We start from the raw sequence: 11,509 nt of genomic DNA, 5'->3' as shown, positions 1-11,509 counted from the left end.
ATTTCAACTATTTCCGGCCAAAACGATGTGCGGCGTTGCCAGCCTCGACCTAATCCCGTCTGCGGGTGACATTATATTCCCCGCTGCACAATGCTCCTAATTATAATTGCAGAGAGCAGGGATGATGCCGAGAGCCCCTTTCCTTTCTCCACATTTGTCTGCTTCGTTTCTGGAAGTGTGAAGGGCCCAGTGGTTAGAGCCGTGGGCTACAAACCAGGGAAGCCCAGCAGCACCCAAATCCTTGTGACCTTGGGCAAGTCACTTTACCCTCCATTTCCTCAGATCTACACTTTTTATTTGCAAGCCCTCTGGGGATAGGAAAATGCCTACAGTCCCTGAATCTAATCTCCTTCGAAGTGGTGGAAAGGCAGCTTATAAATGTAAATAAATAATTGAAACTAGGACATAGCATGCAAGTCAGAAAGTGAAACATACAAATGTTTTGCGACAGATGCTTTTTGTACAATTAAGAACATATTTCACAATTTTGGAAACTATATTCACTGTAAATTTACTTTTTTCATCTTTGCTGTATGTATTGAATAATCGGTGCTTTTGAAGCAACGTTGAAATGTAAAATGTCTCCCTTTCTTTGGCCCCAATCTCTCCCAGTCTGTTTCTCTTGCTTTGCCTTTGGGGTTTTATTCTTTCCTAATGTCCCTTCCTGTTCCTCTTGCTCTGAGCACCTACTGTAGGTCCCTGTCTCCCCTTTCTCTGTCTCTCTAACTCCTTATTTTCTGGTCTCGCTCTCTCTTGCAGCTGCCACAGACTCCTCTCCCACCAACCAACCAGTGCAAGCTGAGCATGCTTCCAGCACAAGCTGCTCTGGTAATCCATCGATATGCCCACTATCCAGGGCTTAATATCTAGAGATGGGCTTCGGCCAAACTGTTGCTTCGGCCTTCGTTATCGGCCCGCCACGGAAAATTTCATTTTCCCGCAGTTCAGGCTGATTTTTTTCGGCTGCCCCGAAAAAAAAACCCCAAACCCACCCCAGCCCTTCAAATTCAATTACCTACAATCTCCTCACCCTCGTTACCACAAAACTTTCCAAATGTCCCTGGTGGTCCAGCAGGGGTCCCGGAAACGATCTCCCCCTCTCGGGCCGTTGGCTGCCACTAATCAAAATGGCGCCGGTGGCTCTTTGCCCTTACCTTGTGACAGGGGCAATTGGTGCCATTGGTCGGCCCCGGACACATGGTAGGAGCAATGGATGGCCCGCGCCATCTTTTAAGATGGCACCAGCCATCCATTGCTCCTACCATGTGACAGATGACGGCCAATGGCACCAATTGCCCCTGTCACATGGTAAGGGCAAAGAGCCACGGCGCCATTTTGATTAGTGGCAGCCGATGGCTCAAGAGGGGGAGATCGCTCCCGGGACCCCTGCTGGACCACCAGGGACATTTGGAAAGTTTTGGGCGGGTCGGGAGGGTGGGGGTTGTAGTTAATTGAATTTGAAAGGTTGGGGTGGGTTTGGGGGTTTTTTTAAATGTGCCCTTTCTCCCCCCCCCCCCCCCAAGAAATGATAAGAAAACCACATGAAATTTCATGGGTTTTTCTATTGGTTTGTCAGGCCCCCGAAACGCAACGAAATAGGAAATATTGTCTTTATTTCCTATTTCTTTGCAAACGAATGCACATCCATATTAATATCTGGCTGAACCCAGAATGGCTTTGTGTCACCTTTTTTTTCCAGGTCCCAAGGAAGCGGAGTAGAGCCGGAGGTGTAAATCAATTCTGGGACTCCCGCAGAAACGGAGCAGAATGACAGTGTAAATCAGTTCCAACTCCTTTGTAGAAGAGGAGGAGAGCCAGTGCTGGCACAGATAATTTCGGGGCCACAGGGAAAGCAAAGCAGAGTGTGTTGGAGGTGCTCACTCTGAGATGGGGCAGCCACGTGGCCTTGAAAGTTTGTGCAATTCCCTGGCACAACTGAGGAGACCCTGAGGGATAATGGACAAGGCCAAAGAGACATGAGGTGAATGCCTGCCAGGCCCACTGCTTCTGCCATTTCTAGGTGTGCCATCGTCTTGGCCAAGTTGCTGCTTACCATGCTGGTTTCTTGGGCCCTGCTGCCTCTACTGCTGGTGACCACACTAGGGAGAAAGGGCAAAAGAGTGGTGGTAGGGGTGGGGGGGAGAGAGAGTAAAGGACTGCAGAAAAGCAAAATGAGGGTGGAAGGAAGAGCAAGAGTGGGGGGAGGACATTGGAGGGAGGGGAAGGTGAGTGAGGGGATTGGAGGGACTGAGGGTTGCATGGGGAAAGGGGGTGAGTGGAACTAAATTGTAGGGGGTACTGAGGGACTTTGAGGTATGAGGAGATTAGAGTGGGGGCGCCTCTGTAAGTGAGGTGATTGGAAGGAGCAGGGGAAAAGTGAATGAGGAGAAGAGGGAGGGGGAGAGAGTGAGGAGAAAACATGCTACTGCTCCTTTACTTCTTCCCCGAGGAGGCAAAGAGCAGGATGCCCTTTTGCATTCCAGATGTTCTTCCACCGTGCCTGAAGAGAGCGGGTGGTGCATCTCAGTCTGCCCCCCCCCCCCCCCCAAGGCAGAAGATAGCCAGCTGAGCCCAGTACAAAGAGGAGACTTGTGCCTTACTGGCCAAGGAAGGAGAGGAGCAGAGTTTCTGGAGAGGACATTTTCAAGAAAGGGGGAATTAGTGACCATTGGGGGTGGAGAGCTTGAGGACCACTAGGGATTGGGGATGAGACTAGAGGAGAGTAGGACCACCGTGGTCTGAAGGGGGGGGGGGGGATGAAGACCACTGCAGGAATCATGGGGGTGGGGTGGGGGCTTGGGTTGGAGAACCAGGATCACTAGGTCAGAGAAGAGAGGAGGAGGAAGATGGTAGAGAGAAAAGGCCCATTCTCTCTTCCTCCTCTTTCCTTAGTGACCCTCCATCTGTAGCCCCCAACAATGTTCAACCCCCTCATTGTCCTTCATCCACCAGTGATTACTGAGCACTGGTAGGTGAGGAATGGCTGGGGATGAAGGATTGCTGGGATAAGGAGGAGGAACTGTGCTCACATGCCCATGTGTGAGAGTGTGTTTGTGTTTATGAGAGAGAGAGAGAGTTCACGCCCGCCTTGGTCCTGGCCCTTCTTCTCCAACACACATTGGTCACACCCTAAGCCTGGAACAGCTCTCCCCCCTTCTCCACAGTTCCACTTCTTTTTTCTCTGCAAATTACGCCCTGCTTTTCAGATACCAGTTTAGTTTCCATTTTTTGGAGCTGCCTCATTTTCCTCTATGGGAGGGTGGGTGTATCCTTGTCACAGGACTTACCTTTCCAGAGCTCGCTGTAAGCTATTAATTTGTGTTTCTGAATCCCCTATGGGAGTGAGGGCAGATATTCTGGATGCTGCACCGTTGGGGAGCTTTTATGTATTTATTTATTTTTAAACATGGACAAGACCTCTTTTGGTTGAGTCAACTTCTTTTTTTTTTTTGTTGCCTTTTAAAAATCACCCTCCAAATCGTTTCTCTGAAAAGTGAGTTGGGCAGTAATACGTATCCATGTGCCTGTGCCTCTCCTGCTCTGGGCTGGAAGCTCTCTCTAAACACTATTGACAGTTCCCAAGAAAGGAAAACCAGGATGCAGTCAGCATTGAGTCTTAAATGGTACAGGGAGGGAGCCATGGTTAGAGTTTCGCAGCTGGCAGATTGCTACAGTCATGCTGAGGCTACTAGGGTGGAGGGAGAGGTAGTCTTCAGGGACACCTGGCACCTGCAAATAAAGGCCAACAGTACCTCCTGTAGCTTGTTTTTGTTTGTTTTTTTTTAATTGTCAACTTTTTTAAAGAAAAGCTTTAAATATTAATCTGCATACTATTACATTATTATCAGGCCGATACAGTACAGTGCGCTCCGGCGGAGCGTTAACCCGCGTTTGGATGCGCGTTTTCGACGCGCTAGCTTTACCCCTTATTCAGTAAGGGGTAATAGCGCGTTGAAAACGCGCGTCCAACCCCCCCCCCCCCCCCCCCCCGAAAGTAATAGGGCCATCAACATGCAAATGCATGTTGATGGCCCTATTAGTTATTCCCGCACCATTTACTACGTAAAATGTGCAGCCAAGCCGCACATTTTACTTTCAGAAATTAACGCCTACCCAAAGGTAGGCGTTAATTTCTGCCGGCACTGGGAAAGTGCACAGAAAAGCAGTAAAAACTGCTTTTCTGTACACCCTCCGACTTAATATCATGGCGATATTAAGTCGGAGGTCCAAAAGTAAAAAATAATTTAAAATTAAAAAAATAATAATAATTTAAAATAATTTAAAAAAATAAAAATAATTTAAAAGAGGCTCACGGGTTGAAAACCAGACGCTCACTTTTGCTGGCGTCCGTTTTCCGAACCTATGGCTGTCAGTGGGTTTGAGAACCGACGCCGGCAAAATTGAGCATTGGCTGTCAAACTCGCTGACAGGCGCCACTCCTGTCAAAAAAGAGGCGCTAGGGACGCACTAGTGTCCCTAGTGCCTCTTTTTACCACGGGCCCTCATTTAAATCCTGAATCGCGCGCACAGGAGAGTGGCCTGTGCGCACGCCGGGAGAGCGGGCGAGCGCCCGCTCTCCCGTGACTTTTACTGAATTGGCCTGTATGTTTGTTGGATTTTGTCTAAAATATATATTGGTAATATTCAGTCACTGACCAAATTGAAAGTTATACTTTTATTTCAACTCATCAACTTTTACTTGTAAGTATAATGGATTTTTCTTATAAATATTAAAAATTGAATTTTTTGGATTTTTTAAGGCCTACATGTCTGTGGTATATAATGAACTTTTTCTTGCGTCTAATGGTGCAACAAAATATTTTTTGTAAACAATTTTAATTCACAAAAAAAATTTCTTTTGGATTCAATATACAAATTATAGATCACTGTAAGGTGGTGTTGATAAGAGTAGGTTTGTCACAAATTGAAAGTTATGGGTTGATAAAACAAGGAGGAAGGCGATCTAGGAAAGCCGTCTCCTGATTAACAATCAGTCTCCTTTATTAGGCATCTATCGTTTGTGTTGCCTACACAAATTGAAAATTAGCCAGATAAACTTATCCGGCTAACTTTGGGGGGATATTCAGTGGTACGGCCATATTTCTGAATATAGCCAGCTAACTTAAAGGTAGCCGGATACGTTTATCCAGCTGTCTTTAGGACTATTCTATGGCATGACCAGTGTTAGCCAGATAACGTAGCCAGCTAACTTAACTCTGCCTAGGAACACCCCCAGAACAACCCTACATAATCCAGCTAAGGAAAATAAGTTATTCATCTAAATTGTAGGGGAAATAATGAAAATTCAGCATTTAGTTGGATGACTTGTGAGTTACCCAGCTAAATGCCGCTGAGTATTGACCCCATAATTTTGAATTAACCTTATGAAAAAGAGACTAGCAGTGATAATCTTATGCAATTCTCAGAACATGTGCATCTTGCTAATCAAGGAAGTTTTACATTACCTTCTCAGGAGAGTCTCTTACATCTGTCTCAAACTATTAAGAGCTTAAAGAGTGTGAATTGGAATGTATAGCATTACTTCATTCTCATCCTATTCTAAGCTTCCTTGTGCTGTCTGCTATTGAATCTCCCTTGCCTTCTAATCAGATTTTTAAGTGATATTTTCGCAGCCTTCTGCTTCCTGCCATCAGGTTGAGCAAACCTGAAACCTATTTTAGAATTTACAGTCACACAGTATGACAGTCTACTAATACATCGGTTGCTAGAATGAATCCCTTGCCATGTTACAACCGTTCCTTCAAAAATGTGGTACGTTACCCTATTTTCTTCTGACAAGGTTGAAAAAACGGGAGGTTGAAGAAAAGCCTTTTATTGAGAGGGAATTGGATCCCTGAAATAGCCTCCAGCCATCCTAGTAAAAATGAAAGGAGAGTATTGATGGAGTCCAGAATACCGGTATACAATATAGATATTCAAAAGTGAAAAGCTACCGGAATACCGCCGAATGCATTGGAATACCAAAGTGAAATTACATTTAGGTGGTTATCATGAAGGAATTTCCTTTGACACTCCGTAAAACATCTCTCACCGTGCCGCACTTTGTCTAATCATCTGCCACTTGCTTTCTTCCATAACTGTGTCCTCATATCTTATTTAAACGTTGTAATATGTAGATCCATTGTGCCAGATAATCCCAAAAAGGCATATAGTCCAAATATAACAAAATGCATTCATCAGGCAGTCCCAAAATTGTGTGTAATCCAAACATTATCTTATTTTTCTCGATCTCTTCATCCAGAGCAGGAATGCTTCAAGGTCAGCTTCAGCTTATGATGACTCAATAGTGCACCTTGACTAAATGGCCAGATGACCCAAAACCGGTGTTTTGGCCCATTGCCTGCCTCGGGGGTCTACGTCATAGAGAATCATTTTGTCAGACAGAGCATCTCTCTTATTAGAAGGCATATGCACAATCCTAGAATGAGTTTGTATGTCCCTGATATGTTGTAGAGAATCATTTTGTCAGACAGAGCATCTCTCTTATTAGAAGGCATATGCACAATCCTAGAATGAGTATGTATGTCCCTGATATGTTGTAGAGAATCATTTTGTCAGACAGAGCATCTCTCTTATTAGAAGGCATATGCACAATCTTAGAATGAGTATGTATGTCCCTGATATGTTGTAGAGAATCATTTTGTCAGAAAGAGCATCTCTCTTATTAGAAGGCATATGCACAATCCTAGAATGAGTATGTATGTCCCTGATATGTTGTAGAGAATCATTTTGTCAGAAAGAGCATCTCTCTTATTAGAAGGCATATGCACAATCCTAGAATGAGTATGTATGTCCCTGATATGTTGTAGAGAATCATTTTGTCAGAAAGAGCATCTCTCTTATTAGAAGGCATATGCACAATGCTAAAATGAGTATGTATGTCCCTGATATGTTGTAGAGATTAGAGAATAATTTTTTTCGGACATACTGACTCTCTCATTAGAAGGTGTACATATGGTACTACTCAAATTTCAAACATGCTTAGGATTGATAGGGCAGTAAGTGCAAGAGAAGAATGTGCTAGAAACATTTAAATATTTAATAGACTTCAGAACATTACAGAAAGGTGTCATGATGTGAAGTTGGAGGGAGGAAAGATAAAGGAAACATGAGAAAATACTACTTTACTGAAAAGGGTGGTAGATGCCTGAAATATAACTATCACAAACCAACAGCGCATCACTGATCAATATTTCTGCTCATGAAATGCCCAAAATATCTGAAAAATGGAGGCAAGGGGAATATTTATAATGAATTTGTTTTAAAAGATGCCTTATTATAATTATCAAAACCCCACCAGCCTCCTAATCTCTATTATTTTATTTTATTTTTTTAATTTCTGTGCAAATAAAGCTTAGCTTGAAAGCTGTTCAGCGACGGTCCGATGTGCCTGTGCGGTGGAAACCAGAGTTGTGCCTGAATTCAAGCACGCTTGGGACAGATATGAAAGACTGTGGGAGAAAGAGGCTCAGGAGGTTGCAGTATTGCAAACAACCTATCCTTCATCCCTTCAAGAATAGAAGCAAGAGGAGAAGTGTTAAGAAGAAAATGAGGGGTAACAACACAAGGAAGCTGGTTTGGATCCAGCAGGCTACATCTCCCTAGGACTCAACCAGGTCAGTAAGACAGGCTGGTGGTGGCCAGCAAAACCATGAAGATCTAAGTAGATGGATGTTTGGGCAACAGCCCTCACTAGATTTTTGCAGCTGTTTAGTTTATTACAAAGCTTGGTGGTAAGAAATGGGGGTGAGTATGATAGATTAAGTAATAAGTATAGGAACTTCCATGCTCATCTATTCAGGATGATGGAGAACCAAAGGGAAAGACAGCAAAAGCTCCCTTGAACGAGGAGCAATATCTTGCAAGCGGTCAAGCTTCTATGGCTTGCAGCTGGGATATATCCTTGGCAGTGGAATAACAGGGCAGACTGGATGAGCCAATTGGTCTTCATCTGCTGTCATCTGTTATGTTACTATGATATGATAAGACATAAAATAGGATCTACTGTGACTCAATAAGTGGGGGCAATTGAACAAACGTGGTAGGCCAGGTGGCCCTTATTTATTAGGTACAAAAAGAAAAAAAAAAGTCAAGCTTTCTCTTTTGAAATTCTTTTAGCAGCTTTCCTCTAGGGGAACTGGTATTTTCTTTATAGTGTTGTTGAATGATGCCATTTGTGCAATCACCGCTGGGAAGAATTTTAAAAAGTGAATAAAAAAAAAATGAGTGAAGTATAAAACATTCCCTGTATATGCAGTGAATGCAATGTCCTGTGGTGTGAATTGAAATGTTGCCAGATGCACTTGAAGCAGTGCCTTTTGATGCTTTTTACATTTCTGTTTACTGAAGTATTTTCAGTTTGCAGAGCACACAGGGAATCCGATAAAAAATCAGAGGAGAATGCCCAGGAGAGATGGTGCATTTACAAAGACTATCACAAATAAAAAAATGAAATTGAGGTTATAAAGTCTAGTAGACAGATTTTTTTTTCCCCCCCATGGAGAATAGATCAAAATGAAAGAACTTAAACTGAAACTGATTAACATTATTCCCCCTACCTCAAAGAAACAAACAAACCCTAGTAAGCTAAAGCACACATTGTATTTTATTTTTTTGTTGGACAAGCATTAACTGGTTTTGATGTGCATTATGCTTTAAGTTATCAACTTCTTATTTGGAATGTTTTTATTTCGTCATATTTACAGTATATTCACAGCTCTAGGTGGCCCACAATTAAAACATTCATAAAATCACACACATATAGTACTGCAGAAATGAGATAGGGAAAAAAATTTATTTTTGTTGGTTTGACGTTTGTTCTGATTATACTTTATGCTACTCTTCCTTGCTCTAGGGGTAATTGCGCTAAAGGGTAAGTAAAGTTTGATAAATAATAAATATAAGCTACCATGCAGAAAATGTCTTCGGAATAAATCTAGTAAGTGGTGTAGAGCTGGTAGTTTGTGTCATCTTTGCTTTTGATAGTTTCCGATTATTGTCCCCCTGAAATATTGCAGATATATATATAGAGAGAGAGATTTTATTCACTGGGAAAGCGGGATTAAGGCACATGCCTTGAATTGCAGCTGAGTGCCGGAGATACAGGGACTTGCCTAAGATCAGGCAGATTGTAGTAGAGTTTCTCCTGATTTCAGTGTCTAACCCACTGGATTTCACGTCTGGACCTCAAGGGCTGCAAAGTGCTCAGGTTTTCAGGATACCCCTAATGAATGTATATGAGGGAGATCTGCATTGCATACTGCCTCATTTGTACACAGTCTGTTTGATGCATAGTCCTTAGGGGGGTTATCCTGAAAACCTGACCCATTTTTGCGGCTTTTGAGGACCGAAAGTGAATACCACAGCTCTGACCACAAAGGGCAGAGGTGATAACATTTTGTTTTGCTATAGGGAAACTTACCCTGGGTAAAAAGAGACACGGAGAAAAATATGTGGCTGTAAACTCAACCCCATAAAAAAACAACCATGCACAGCAATTGACAAAATGCTGACAATCTTAGTAATGCTGTGAAGGGGAAGGCCAACCATTTGGTGAGGGATGTGGGTTGTCAGTAACCCAGACAGTAAAGTAAAGAAGTAGTAGATCAAATTGCTGAGAAGTTATTAAACCTTATCGGACACTATAACCCTACAGAGAGCAGTTTAAGGAAAGATGTTAGAAGAGATTAGTTTTAAATTACATATTTCCTATCAATGACTGGATTATGGAGAAAGAGGACAGTTAGGGCTGAAAATCCCCGGAAAGCGATGACTTTAATTTGTTTGAATGGCGTGAAAACCTTCCCGAAACAAATGGAGCAAATTGGATGAATGACAGGAGGAAGATTAGTGAGTCCCTTTAAGTGCTGGAGGGGAATGCTGGGGAAAGCAAAAACTTGATTTATCCGAGGGGCATCTTAGAATATTTAATGCAACTAGAAAGCTGCCTTGCTTAGAAAGAAAGGGAGAAGAGCAGCATCTCTCCTACTCATTAACTGCTGGGTTTGCCTTTAGTGCAATAAGCTTTCAGCTGCAGGCTTTAATCTTCGAATGGCGTGTTTGCAAAACAGCCGAAGATGGTGCAGAAAGCTTATGTCGAGTCCTTGTCCTTTTCGGTTCTTTTTAATAAGTGATGTTTCACAGAATATTGCAAGAGGCAACCTTTTCCTATTCAAGGAATAGTTTGATGTCTTGAGCAGGGGGAATGTGAATACCTTTGGATCCAAACACAAAGAATGTAGATTTCAACTTGGATCACCTTTGATGGAATTTTGTGATTCCTTCCCCCCCCCAAGATCCACCGGGGAAATCCATTCGGAGTTTTACCAGCTGGTTTGTGTAAAGTTGAAAGAGTGTTTTTACAAATTTTTAAGGAGGTTAGGAAAATTCAAAGTTAATGATCCAAAAATCTAAAACAAAATGTTTGAATCTGCTTTGGATTTCTTCAGAAGGGGTCTTTGAACCAATCTGATGAGACTCCCAATTTGTTACAGATTCATTGACTTGTTCAAGAAACTTTTTTTTTTTTTTTTTTTTTTAAGTAGCCTGCCTGTCTCTGGTCCTTGAGTGTTTCAGGAAATAACCATCAGTGTGTTTAGGGAAGATGCTTCCTTGGAGAGTTTAGAAAAATTGGTTTACAGGCCCATTTTCCAATCCATTTCAGTGGTGATTTATTCACATTCATTAGTCTGAAAATTGTCTGTTTTCCCCATGGCTATTACTATGTGTGTTGCTGTGTGCATGCACATGCATGTTTGTGTATGTGTGTGTTTTGAATGGGATCATAAAATAACACACAACAATTGTATTTTAAAGTCTGTTTGTTGTGCTATAAAGAAAATCTACTCGTGCAAATGTCTGTAGATACTAGAGGTATGGAAACCAAATTTCTGCATTTAGGTTTTCCCCAATTCATTTTTTGTTTTAGGTTTCAGAAAAAGTGTGCACTACAAACAAAGGAAGGAAAACACAACATTTTGTGCTTTTTTTCTATCGTTTTATTTTGAAAATGACATGAAATGACATAGTGTTAAAGATCTGTTAGCGATTTGCTAGGGAGTTAGCAATTCGTTGTATATCTGCTGCTCGAGTTGCAATCTGTTATGGAGAAGATGCTTGATGGGAGGAGCAATCAGATAGGAAGAGCAATCTGTAGAGAAAGCTCTGTGTAGCGGGCTCCTGGAGAGGGAGGAGTCAGCAATCTTGTAGTGTCTCAGATAACGTCTTGCTAAGGTGTAGCTATCTGTAATGAATCTGATATAGTTGTGGGTGGATCCCTGGGCCGATGGCAGATGACCACGCTCCTGGGAGGATACCCCGAGAGGGACCACCGGCTAAGCTGAAGTATGGAGACAGACACACATTAGTTCTTTTATTAAACAGGTTATTAGAAACCACCAGAGGTGGCAGTAGTGAGCTGATATGCCTGGCAGGGCTGTAGTCCCTCAGGTACTGGAACAACGATCCCAGGATGGCTGAGCTGTTGAGA

The 11,509-nt window shown here is 42.6% G+C and overlaps 1 long non-coding RNA gene across 1 annotated transcript in view; it reads left to right on the top strand.

Moving 5' to 3' along the window:
* Window positions 1-263: 263 nt before the first annotated feature.
* The window catches only part of LOC115082681, a 40,943-nt gene continuing 29,697 nt past the window's right edge, over window positions 264-11,509 (top strand). The window contains exons 1-3 of the long non-coding RNA XR_003854228.1: window positions 264-828; window positions 1,700-1,981; window positions 7,375-7,637. This is a non-coding gene — a long non-coding RNA (uncharacterized LOC115082681). The remainder of the gene's footprint in view (window positions 829-1,699; window positions 1,982-7,374; window positions 7,638-11,509) is intronic.

This window comes from Rhinatrema bivittatum, unplaced genomic scaffold (assembly GCF_901001135.1).
Source record: "Rhinatrema bivittatum unplaced genomic scaffold, aRhiBiv1.1, whole genome shotgun sequence".
NCBI classification, from domain to species: Eukaryota; Metazoa; Chordata; class Amphibia; order Gymnophiona; family Rhinatrematidae; genus Rhinatrema; species Rhinatrema bivittatum.
Note: the sequence above shows the minus strand (reverse complement) of the source record. Positions and strands in the feature narration are given on the sequence as shown.